Source organism: Lonchura striata, chromosome 3 (assembly GCF_050655825.1).
Source record: "Lonchura striata isolate lonStrDom1 chromosome 3, ASM5065582v1, whole genome shotgun sequence".
NCBI classification, from domain to species: domain Eukaryota; kingdom Metazoa; phylum Chordata; class Aves; order Passeriformes; family Estrildidae; genus Lonchura; species Lonchura striata.
In genome coordinates this window covers 18,140,371-18,151,950 of record NC_140705.1, presented here as the reverse complement: position 1 = coordinate 18,151,950, position 11,580 = coordinate 18,140,371, and the positions used below count along the sequence as shown (strand labels likewise).

The 11,580-nt window shown below is 40.9% G+C and overlaps 1 protein-coding gene across 4 annotated transcripts in view; it reads left to right on the top strand.

The window, feature by feature from the left end:
* The first annotated feature begins 5 nt into the window (after nt 1-5).
* Nucleotides 6-11,580, top strand: part of COLEC11 (collectin subfamily member 11) — a 46,814-nt gene continuing 35,239 nt past the window's right edge. For 2 of the 4 annotated variants that reach the window (XM_021551225.3, XM_021551223.3), the window contains exon 1: nt 6-8,057. The gene's annotated coding sequence lies outside the window, so the exon portion shown is untranslated. The other 2 variants (XM_085574558.1, XM_085574556.1) reach the window with 1 other exon arrangement.

Sequence of the window (11,580 nt, the reverse complement as noted above, 5' to 3'; positions counted from 1 at the left end):
GTACTGTTGTAACACCACTGGACAAGAGTCCAGAGTCTGCAAAAAGAATTCATACTGAAGAACCCAAGTATTCCAAATCTCAACTGGGAAAATACGAAGAATTACTGTAGGGCAGTGGAACTCCTCTGAGGTTTGCACACAAGATATCAGTTGGAGACTTACATGTTCCTGACACTTCCTGAAGAAGTCAAGTAGCAGGTGGTGTGTGACTTACAAAATGTGTAGAAATGACATCTGGATAAGGGGGTTGAATTCTTATGAAATAGGTTGGGGGAGGTACAGGTTGATTTTTGAGGTAACTTAACTTGTTCTATATGGCAACATTCCTTACCAGTTCTTACCTAAAAGCAGTCTCTAGCTTCTTACCTTTCAGATTGAAATGGGAATGAATTTTTACTTCCAAGTGCTTGACTGTATCACTGGACAAAAACTGGGTTTTTTATGTATTGATCTTGCTTTCAGAAATAATTTGTTTTATACTATGTTTTACCTTTGTTCTGTACATGCTCAGTGATACAGGGAGAGGTGGGAAAAAGCTAGATGCATCAGCATCCAAAGGCTGAGTGTCTCAGAAATGCAACAGTTTTGACTTCAGTACCTGTGTTAAAGAGCCCTTTATATGAGCTCAGGGTGGTGGTGTTCATGTAAAGTTCTGAGGGAATTGTATGAATTTAGTGGTTGATTGTACTAAACATAGTATTTAGAGTGTTTAACGTAGTAGAAGACAAATAATTTTTGAAGTCAGTGGTAAGTGGAGAGCTAAGTTGGGAACAAGTTGTGTGACAGGAACACACTTAATAACGAGCATTTTCCTACCTGAGAGTAGGTGGAGGACAAGTACCACTCGGTGAAGGTCTTTTTACCTTTCTTCCGTTTTTCATTTACAGTAGTTTTGGTTGCTTCCCATTTGACATCGCTTTAGCTATGGAGAGCGAAAAGGTTAAAACAAGTTCTGCATTGCTTTTGCATTGAAAAAATGAAGACTTCAAAATTTATGGCATGACTTAGGGCAGGATGGATAGCCCTGTGCTGTATCTGTTGGTGCTGAGAATGTGAAGAGAAGAAAAATGTGCCCTGTTGCAATTAGTAGTTAATTTCCTGTTACTTGCTGACAAGACATGACTATTTGCACGAAAAGCAGGCTGTATCTTTGAAGAAATTTGTTTACCTTAAGGGCTTTTCCTGTCTCTTTTTCAAACTTCTGTCTCTGGAGTATAACTTAATTCCTTATTTATTCCTTGACTACTTATTGTTCATTTTGAATGATTCAGCAGAAGTAAATGCATCAGCTTCCCTTAGAATTAGATGAGAGGAGTTGGCAGGTATATAAGAACCCCAAATCCTGTCTGCTTGTGTGGAGAATAATTGTAAAAGATCTTAGAGTAGCGGACCTGTAACTTTTGAATTCAAGTTTTCATTGCAAAAATGGGCATTGTTCAGATTGGAAATGCCACCTTGTCTAGTCCCCCAAAAATACAGTCTTAATTCAGACACATTACTAAGCTTTCCTCTAAAACAGTCACAGATGGCAGCCTGTGCAAGTAGACCTTGGCTGGTGTGGGCTGAAGAAGTAGCTTGGGGAGTATTTGGAGACTTACCAGATGTTAACTACCTTTAGTTAGAGGTGGGTGAGTCTGCTGGGGCTGTGTAACCTCTGCAAGGAGAGGTGATCCTCAGCAGGCTTTGCTAGACAGCATTTCCTGCTTTATAGGGAAATGTAACTCAGGTTTCATCTCTTCATAGTAATAAAAATGTCAGTTGAGTTTCTTTGGAAGCAGTGGGAGGGGGTGAGTGGGGGAGGAGAAATCCAGTAAACTGAACAGAAAGATTGCAAATGTTCCCAGGCATTGCCAGCTGGCTATAGATTTTTCTTGGCTCTTGTTGCAAGCCCTCTTGAACTATATGATATGCAAAGGCTCACAATGGCCCCATAAGCAAATTCTTTGAGGGAAAGGATAATGCTGTCGAAGCTCTATGGCTTTTACATCAATTAAGCTACAAGGAGAGGTGAATTTTTGTAGCATAAATTACAAGGCTGTGTGTTTGCAGAAGACTTTAGTCTTAATTTACCTTTATTTACAGACTCCCTCGTGTGTTTGTGTCAGTGATGCAGTCAGACAACTCCCTCTGTCCCTTGACAAGCATACTAAGTGCATGCCTGCAATCTGGAAAGTCAGTTTGATGCCATCTGGTCAAGTGCTAATGAGGCTGCTGGAATGCTGGTGTCAAATGTTACCTTAACCTAAGCAAACTCCATGTGAGATGATGCTAGACTTTTCCTATACCTTTCATATGCTGGCACAGTTGAACTCTGAACATGTGAGTGATCATGAGTTTTATCAGCTGCTCTGGGTGAAAATGTGGTGGGGCATTTTGTCACAAGGGACTGCAGCAGTAATTTGGGGATAGTACCAATGTGTAAAGACAGCCATATGCTGAAGTTCTTTCCTGTAGTAGCTCCAAATGACAACAAGGGCTTTACATCTGTTAAGTGCTGATGAGACTTCCACTTGATCTTAAAGCTTCAATTATTTCATATTAATCCTTTCACAATGTCTTAAAATACTTTTGCCTATGAGGGGGACTGATCCCTGCTGATTTTTCTTTGTAAAGGTGTATAGAGGTGTCACAATTGTAGTAGTGTAACAGAACTTGCTTGAAGTTTTGGGTGGTAAGTGCTTGTATTAATAGGGCAACTTGATGTGTGATAACCATCATGTCCGAGTAGCCCCTCTTGAGTGTAAGTGGGAGCAACTGGTGAGTTTCAGTGTATGATCTCATGCCAAGCAGCATTCAAAGGAAATCCTATCACTCCTGCCTTGTGGACTGAAATAGTCAATTTCCTATTCCTTTGTTCTTCCTGAATTTTCAAATGGTAGGCCTGAGTTTGAGTCTCAATTACATCTGAAGGTCAGAGTAATGCTGAAAAGCTACACCTTTTTCCAGTGGGATGTGCTTTCTAGGCCACTGGGCGTTTATCAGAATGACAGGAAAAAGATGACTATTACAGAAAGTTATGAAGCCTCATAAAATCAAGGCTGGTGGTGAGGCTGAGGGAACATGAGATTTTCTGTCTCCAGTAGGGGCTGACTGCAGCACTGATTGGTGTGAATAATTCACTGCAGTTTAACAAAGTGCCTTTGCCCTGCCCCTTACTGCCTGCCTTGAGGGTGCTAGTGTGAAAACCCTGCTGACATGAACATCTATGCACTAGTGCTCTGTTCCCTACAGAGCTACAAGTAAAGGACCTTATTTATGTATTGCCATCAAGTGGAGAAACTTTGTTGGATTTGTTAGGTCTATGAGTTCCTATATCCCCTCTTCTTCCTTCCAGTTACTCTGTCTTGTTTTCAGGAAAATCATTCTTATGCTTAGTGTCATGCAGTTGCTACTTGGTGTTGCTAAATGATTAATAGCTAACATTTCTAATTATTGTATATTGAGTTAACATGTGTGGCTCAGTTGTGATCTGCCCCTGGAGCAGCAAAAGTAAAATCCAAGCACTGAGAAGATTGAAGTAGAAGGCCAGGTTTTACACAGTTGCAAGTAAAGTTAATACTGTGTTGTTGTGGCCACACTCATCTTTCCCACTGTACATCTCGTGTACTGCACAGAAGAGGCAGGAAGGAGAGCTTCAGAGGGCAGAGGTGCTGGGGTAATGCTAAGATGTTCAGGTGACAGATGGATATCTTCACAGAGAGAGATCTGTAAGCTGTGTTTTACCGGGACTGTCTTAACGCTTAATAAAGTTGTTTCCTATTTTCTTGGGTAAACAGATAGTGTTATGTGAAGCAAAGGGAATAGGACACATCATTGTTCTGCCCTGGGAGAAAGGAGGGGTTGCACTTGGCATGCTTGTGTGCATGTCTGTACCATGGAGGAGTCCTATCTGCTGCATCTCCTTGCCACTTTAGGAGTTTCTTGGGGTGCCCTGGGAGGCCTAATAAGGGCTGGTTAGTGAGGCAGCTCTTTCATTAGCTAGAACAACATTTGTGATGGCCTGCAATAAACTAAGCTCCTGCAATTGAGTTCAGATGCTTATTTTTTAAAGAGTTTGGGTGTTGGAAATAGTGATCCTGCAGAAAAATCTGATTGGAAGATGCTGATACCATTGGATGCTTTGCTAAACCAAAGGGAAAATCAGAGCCTTGTCATCTTCTCTTAAGATTTTTTAATAACCATTGTGTTTTTAAATAGGTATTGTGTTTAATCCTCTTCTAGATACACAGATAATGCCAACTGACTATGCAAAGTGTAGAAAAATTTTCCTGGATGCTCCTAAAATGCATTAGCATATTTTCCCTGTTTCCTAAAAACTTTTTATTGAACTTTTATAACCAGTTGGATTTTATCTGCATCGTTTTGGTTTGGTTTGATTCCAAGAATTCTACTTGTAGTTGTCAATGTGGTATTTAACCTAAATTTAAAGGGTGAAGAAAAGTTGTGTAGTGGGTCAAGCTGAAGTAGCTGGCCTAACTGGTGTCTTGCTGTATAGAAACGTAGAATGGTTTGGGTTTCAAGGGACCTTAAGGATAATCTACTCTAGCCCTCCTTGCTGTGGGCAGGGATACCTTCCTCTAGATAAGGTTGCTTAAAGCCCCACCCAACCTGGCCTTGAGCATCTCCAGAGATGGGCATCCACAACTTCTCTGGGAAACCTGTTCCAGTTTCTCACTAGTGTCACAGTAAAGAATTCACAGTATCTCATATAAACCTGCCTCTTTGAGTTTGAAGCCTTTCTGCCTGGCCCTATCACTACATGTGCTCGTAAAAAGTCCCTCTCCAGCTTTCTTTTAGCCCTGCGCCCTTTAGGTAATGGAAGGTGCTCTAAGGTCTCCTCAGGAGCTTTCTACAGGCTGAAGAAGCCTGACCCTTTCAGCCTGTGTTCATTAGAAAGGTTCTCCAGCCCAGCTTTGATCATGTTCATTAGAGCTCCTGTGGACTCATTCCAACAGGTCCACATTTTTATGTTTGGGGTCTCAGAGCTGGATATAGCACAGCAGGTTGGTTCTCATCAGAGAGGAGTAGGGAGACAGAATCAACCTGCTGTCAGTGTTTCTTTTGATGCAGGCCAGGATGTGGTTGGATTTCTGGGCTGCAAGGGCGCATGGCTGGCTCATGTTGAGCCTCTTATCAGCCCACAAGTTCTTCTCAGGGCTGTTCTTGATCCATTCTCTGCCCAGTCTGTGCTTATTCTTGGGATTGCCTGCCCCAGCCCATGTGCACTTGGTGTTGTTGAACTTCATGAGGTTTGCTCAGACCCATCTCTTGAGACTGTCAAAAGAGTCTTCCGTTTCCTTGCAGAGGGGACTCACATTTTCTTTAGTTTTCATTTTATCACCAATGTACCTAAAGAAACTTTTCTTGTTGCCTTTGATATTCCTGGCCAGATTTAAGTTTCTCATATTAGCTTTCCTAACATGATCCCTTGTTCAGACAATCTCTATCCCTCCCAGGCTACACATTCTTGCTTGCACCCTCTTCAGGCTTCCTCTCTGTGCTTCAGTTTGTCCAGGAGCTCCTTGTTCCTCTGTACTGGTACACTGTGGCCTCTGAAGGCTGTCCCTCTCTATCCAGCAAGGCTTGCTGAAAGACTTGGGAATCAGCTCTTGAAGTGCTACAGTGTCCCAGACAGGCATGTTAACATAATAAAGAACTTAATGACCAGAGGCTATTATGATCTGGTGATGACCTAAGCTGCTCCCACGTGGTCCATGCATCAGTACCCCAGTTTGCACATAGTAGTAGCCTGATTTAGATGATGCACCATTATGGCTACACTGTTTCCAATTGGTTTTTGGGGTGGGAAAAGGTTACTTACTCCCTTCTGTATGTGAACTATGCCTTTCTCTCTCATGTGAAAGAAAACCATGTGCTTGTTTATTCTCCCTTTTCTAGAGAAAGCACTTTCACTGCATATGTAGTGTTTGCCCTTTCCTTTTGAACTCTGGTCATTTATGTTTGTTTTCTTTTCTGCTTCCCCAGTGTTGAGTCCTACCTTTTCTACCAACTTTTCCTGAATGGCTCTATTTCTCTATTGAATTCTGTTTCTGGTCTCAAAGTTATTTTCCTGTGTTTACAGGGAGAATAGATATGTATGTAAATGGAGTTGTCTTCGCCATGGTAATATGATCTTCAAAGGCTTGGACTACAGTCACTTTGCTACATTCTTTATATAAAATGTTTGTCTTGGCAAGTTTCTGCCAACAAAGTGCTGTGAAGGCCCAGTCCTACTAATTGCCTTCTGCTCCCACTGAACTGATGGGGCCTGTATGCATTAAAAATAGACTTTACAATTAAAGTTGCATGGTCCTTAGACTGTTATGTTAATATTCTACCATTTTGTTAATTTTCTACCTTTCTTTACTGAGGTAATCTACTGAGGAAGAGATCATTAGCTCTTAACTTTTCATGACCATTTGGTGTGTGTTAAATACAGGAGTCCATAGCAGCTGAGGTGGATAACCAGGTTTCAGTCCAACATGGAAACCTGTATGTAGGTAGTCCACAGGGAGTCCTGAGTTTGAGGCATCACTGTCTCTTTTTGTACCTGTTTTTTTCTTTGCCATTAAAGCTGGTCAGTTTGTGCTGTGGACTAATAAAATGGGCTGTCATGGGCAAGAAGGTTGCACAGGCTTAAGGAGAGGTTTGCTGGGAGAGAGGATATGTGATGTCAAGAGCAAAGCAGGAAGAGAGTACATCAGTACTGTGCCATCAGCTTGTACTGCAGGCCCCACCACAACACAAAATTCTCAATGGAGTGGACCTACACCTCAAAAGAGATTGGAAAAGTGATAAAGTGAGCACACAGATGGTTCTATTGCAGCTTTCTCTAGCCCCTCAGTCTAAAACCTTTTCTGTGTTCTGATACTTTCCTGATCTTGGGACTGGAAAATGGAATGTCCTGCTACTGCCCTTAGCTCCTGTCCTGGTTTTCAAATAAGAGGTCACATACTGGGGGTTACCCAGCCTCCCAGCCCACTGGGTGCTTGCTTAGAGCATGACCCCTCAAACATTACCTGGAAGAACAGGGAGGAGGGAACAGTGGCACGAGATGGATGGTGACAGATGATTCACACAATATTCACACAAGTCTTACAAATGCAGCAGCTTTGCATCAGAGGGTATTAATTGATATAGTCACAAGTGGTACTCTCTATTTGCCCTGGAAATTGAGAGTGAAGCCATTTATATCTGTTGAAGTATAAACTGCTGTAACTGAGGGGGATGTTCTCTAAATCCCACTTCCCAGAATCAGCTGGCCCCAGTTTTTTGCTGCTTGAATGTATATGGAGTCTTGTGGTTTATCCAGGCCTCAAACTAGTCTAGCTGTTTAAGGTAAAAACCAGAGTTGTACGACTATTTAGAAGCTATAGTGAAATAGTGCTAAATTTGTATCAAAAGATGTTTTTAAAAAAAACCCCAAAAAATCATGAAGATGCCTGCCATGTGGATAATTTAGCATTTACATTGTTGTGGGGTGTTCAGACATGGCTCTGAAACAGTTGCCTGTTTTACTCAAGTCAAGAATGCTGCAGCCAGTTGCAAGAATAGAGAGAATTTCAGCAAGGGGAGTGTGTTAATTATCCACACAAGATAGTCACATTCAGTGTTGTGTTTCATGTGTTTTCATATCTCCTGAAGCAAAGGAAGTGTTGTGCTGGGGCAATGTGCATGCATGGCTTAGAGCTGAATAGATGTAAATGGTTAAAAAGGGGTTCTCTGCTAGAGAGGAGGAGGGGAAAGTAAGTGTGCATTCCCAAAAAAGTACATTCCCAAAATAAAAAGCTTACATCATGGACCTCTTCAGTTTTCCCACACTTCTTCCCTAATTATTGTCCTGCAGGACAGCTGATCTATTTCAAACAGGAAGCTGTTTACAGATAACACTTGCAACTGTTTTGTCTGATTTGTTGAACTGTCAAAAAGAAAAAGACAACCTCTTTTCAAATTAAAAACTGTCAGACTTCTGTAAACATCAGCAATGAGGTTCATCTGTGCAGTGTCCCTGCAGGCACAGAGCATTGTGCAGTTCCCATTCTCTCAGCAGCCATAAGGTAAGAGACTTCTATGCTTTCACTCTGTAAAAATATGTAGAAGAAAAAGTCTGGATATTTGTTAGGGAGTTGCTTTGTATATGGCAAAATATAATTGACAGTACTGCAAATAGAAGTGGAAGGTAAAGGAAAAAAGAACTCGCTTGAGTCTGTTGGATAACATTGGACCTTTCTATTGAGAAGCACCCATGTGGGTTAGATCACTGAATGCCAGTTTAGCTTAGGGGAATTGTATTTAAAATGTACAAATTCCATTGGAAGACCTTGCTTTCCTTTTAACAGGAAAGGAAAAACAGTGCATGAATTTTAACTTTTCCTACAATTGAAACTTAATTTACTTCATTCTTGAGTTGTAATTCCTAGTAACAGACACAGGCAGTTGTTTGTTTCCCACTTGAAAAGTGATCTTTTAATACACTGCAAAGCAGAGAATGAAGACTGGCATTGCAGAAGTGAAGGTCCAGTAAGGGCTGGAATTACATCGCTGTGTAATTAAGAGCAGTCTCGGTGAAAACCAAATCGTGTAGGGAGTGGTGCCATGCAGAAATGCTTAGTGAGATATAAGAGTGTATAATGATACAAAATCTTTGTCCAAGTGAGCAGGAATGAGTGAGAGGAAGTCATACTTTAGTGAGCAGCAGGGCACATGCCTGCTTTTCAATCATGAGCTATGAAAACTAGGATTCATAATGGACTTGCAAGTTTCCATTCTGACTTCTGTGCATACATACGTGTAAATTTTGGAGTGGGATTGTTTTCTAGCAAAATCAAATCACTGTAAAGAATACCTAACTTTACTTGTCATACTGTGAAACGGAGCAGCTGGATTGGAAGTACTCTGAATTTCTGTATTGGTGTAAAACCAATACGCTTTGATTCTTGGGTATTGAAATATTTTTTAAATGTTGCAAATATAAAAACTGCTGCCTGATGTTTTCCTCTCTGTAGCTGAGATCTTTGTATTTCATATCTATGTGATTGTTTACCTGGTTATGAATATTTAAGGTATTATAGTAATCAGAAAATATAAAAAAACCCACTGATTTAAAGGTGGCACAATGATACTATCCCTAAAATTTTAGTATGTTACTGATGCAGCATAAATAAGGTGTGCCAGTGTTGTAGGCAAGAAATAAGACTTCCAAGTTAAATATTCCTTTTAAAAATGTTTGAACTGTCTTTCATAAAATTCTTAGATGTATCTGTTAAAATTAAATTTTTGTTTTAGTTAATACATGAAAGATAATGGGTAAGTTAAATTCATAGTAAAAATAAAACATGGCATAGTCCTACAGTCAACAGAGAATTGATCTGTGGAAGCAGCAGAAATCTGTGCAATTTCTAATTGTATGCTATATTCAAGGCTATTTTTTTCTGATTATTTTGAGTGATTTTTCACTGTTTCTAAAGCTCTTTTTAGTAATCTCTAGGGCTGTCCAAAAATTTTTGAACCAGAATCCTTTTGAAGTAGGAAGACTTTTGGCAGAGTAGCTTTTTAAAGAAAAGTGTCAGTTTTCTGGGATAGTTCAGTTCTTTTGTCAAATTATTTTGGCTGAAAACCAGGAGAGTTTAGCCAAAAATATTCTCATGGCGTCTCTTGGGAAGTGTAGTTTGTGCTTTGCACTGCATTTCACTACTGGCTGAACTTCGCAGCTGAACCACACTTCCCGTAAGGCTGTGTGGTCAGGGTCTTGCTATTTTAATTTCTCTTGATTAAAAGAGTGATAGGATGTATTTTGGAAAAGTTAGTCTTGTGAAAGAGGCACAGACTGGGCTCATAAGGCATCAGCTGGTTGATAAGTAGTTGGCAGCTTCTTAAAATTTGAGTGTTTCCTTCTGATTTGCACGAGCCACAGGCCATCCTGGATTTCAGCCATGAGAGTAGGACCCTTACAGAGAGTGTCAGCAGAAGGTTTAAAGCCTTTTGTTGGTTTTGGCCATGCAAACACCTGTACAAGGGACAGAATATTTAACATTTCTAAGGCTTTGTTAATACTTCTGCCAACTTTTGTGCTGAAAATGTTCCATTTTATATATTTGGAACTGAAAAATGCAATGGAGTATTACTGGATGTTAAGATTTTTTAAGAACTCTTAAGTCAAGAGGAAAACAACCTACTAGAAGCCTGATGCTTTAAAAAGAGGTGCTTTTGAAAATACAGCAGGGTGTCATCTCATCCATCTAAGTGGCTCTTCATAAAAATGTAGTCCTGGGTCATTTGCCTATAGTTGTAGAACATACTTGTAGTCAAGAAAAGAACAGAAGTTGGTCTGCTTGAGCACTTCACCAGTGCACCAATCTCTTAATTTTTCCATAGAATCCAAGGATCCTCATCTTCTGGGACTATTTGGATGCTGCCCCCTCAGAACTTTATCAGAAGATTGGTTAGGAGGTCCATAGGGTGTCCTGGAGGCCAGGACAGAGCACTATGACAAATGGTGGGGATTTATAGGGTTTACATTAGTTTTCTTCTGCACTGAATCATAGAATGGTTTGGGTTGGAAGGGACTTTTGAAGATTTAGTCCAACAGCACGTGAATGAAACATAGACATGAATAAATAGTTTCACAGTGCTGCAAGCTGGATGTCAGACTCCAAAGCAAGAACTGGCTATGCTTATGTGCAGTATGGAGTGAGTGGAGGAGAGCTAAGGGCTGAAGAAAGTGACTCAGCACAGTCAGACAAGTGTGTGATGGCCAAAATAGCCATCCAAAAATTGCTTCTGAGAAGTGTTCCATAATTCTCTATTCTGGATGTGGAAGGGGATCAATTCACCATCTTTAGTTCCAAATGCTGCAGGAACTAGAGTTCTGGAAGGTGGAAGCTTACCTTGAATTTGTGTGCTGGGTTGTTCTTCAAGCATGGAGATTTTGAAAAATGGCTCTGAGAAAAACATTTTTTACAGTTCTCTTTGAGGACTAGACTGCTGCTACCCAGCTGTCACATAACCTGCTGTCTGGGGCCACTTACCTGGGAAGTAGGAGGTCTAAATGCAGCTCATTGCATTGCTCTGCTCTGCTCCAAACCTCCACCTCCCATCTGCTGGAAAGGTGCCCTTGTAACTAACCAACATAGTAATTTGGTATGCTTGGAGGAGACTGAATGATTTTGGATGCATTTCCTTGATGGAAATGTGCTAGGTGGGAGAAGAGTGTCTTGTTATTCTCCTCAGGTAAGAAGTTGACCATCTCTGGTCTGTGCAGTAAGAAAAGCTTAGACACCCAAGTTTTTTCCACAAAACCACAGGAACCTCCTACCTCTTAAGGTGGCTGGATTGTGAGGAGATGGATTTGGATGCTTTGTTTAAATCTGGGATGAGGCCACAGAGAGAGATTGAGGTAGTGCTGCCAGTGTTGAACTTAAGCAGCTCTCACTTGGAGGTTTAGGGGTGAAAAATGGGAGAAAAGGATGGAGAATGGAAAGTGCTTCAGCTTTGGTTGTTTTTTGAATAGGGGCTTTGGAGAATGAAGCTGTATCCATAGATGTGCTTAAGTTCCTGCTGCCCATCTTTGGTCTTAGGTAT